Source organism: Cricetulus griseus, chromosome 10 (assembly GCF_003668045.3).
Source record: "Cricetulus griseus strain 17A/GY chromosome 10, alternate assembly CriGri-PICRH-1.0, whole genome shotgun sequence".
Taxonomy (NCBI): Eukaryota; Metazoa; Chordata; class Mammalia; order Rodentia; family Cricetidae; genus Cricetulus; species Cricetulus griseus.
This window is the reverse complement of record NC_048603.1, coordinates 1096194-1097408: the sequence shown is the minus strand read 5'-3', so window position 1 is coordinate 1097408 and position 1215 is coordinate 1096194.

Sequence of the window (1215 nt, the reverse complement as noted above, 5' to 3'; positions counted from 1 at the left end):
TTATAGTTCATACACTTTCTGACATTAAACAACTGACTATATAATGTATTTTCTATAAAATGATATTACATATTACACAGATAAAATTACATTATAAAAACATTCCACACCGGAAAACTGGCAGTATCTATTAGAAAACCCTACAAAGTTTCTATTAAAAAATATATTTTCTCTCTTTTGTCATAACAATAAACAGAATATTTTTCTTTCTGAAATTAAGTCTTACACCATTTCTCTCTAGGATGATAATATGTACAAATCTTATATCTGAATGAATATAAATAGCAATACTGTAATAGTCTTACAGATATATTAGTAACTTTTACAGAAGAACATTGGCTTTCTAATAAAAGCCTCTAACACAACTGAAATCCCAAAGCTATTTAAGTTAGAGATCCCCATATTCTGAGAGATTCAATGGAGTCTAGGTTTTATTGCTATTATTATTATTTCCAGTTGAGTTACTGTAAGCAGTAATAAGAGAACACATAGATACTGGGCCAGACATGACAGCTGGATATACTTTTGGGGATTTGTTGAACGTTGGGGAGATACCAATTCTTTCTCCACATCATCGTTTCTTTTAGTGCCCTGCAACACAAGCAGTCTTTGTTGGAGTAAAAAATAAAAATGGGTGATTATTTTCAAAATAAAAGTATGAGTCAGCGTGGGTCCAACTACAGATGAACATGAGATGCTGGGCTCTTGGCAGCTGGCTGCTAAATAAACTACTGAAACCCACCCCGGCTTGTCGAGCCCACCCAACCCCCATAACCCAAACTAAAGCTTCAGAGGGAAAAATAACTAACAATCAAGCGTGCCTAAGAACCTACAAATGTGACAAGGCTCCGCCGCCTGATGAGGACTACAATAAAGAGAGTGTGATGGACAAATGGCCACAGAATGGAGAGTAAGACACGGGAGGTAAGGGACCTGTGTTTGGGGTTATAAAGAATACCTTCTGCTGTCAATCAGCATGCCTGCCATTCTGTGCTGACAGCTGGCTTTGCAAAGTTACAAAATAGCCTGCATAACTTTCACCACTCAGTCCTCAAGGTTCTTAATATGGAGTCGGGGGGCGGGGGGAGGGGAGAGATTATTTTCACTCCCACCGTTGATGAGAAAGGAATCACTGTGCCTGTTTTTGTGCCTGAGAAACAGTCTTCTCCTTTGGAGCTGGTCCATCGTGAAGAAAAGTGCCTCTACCATTTCTGG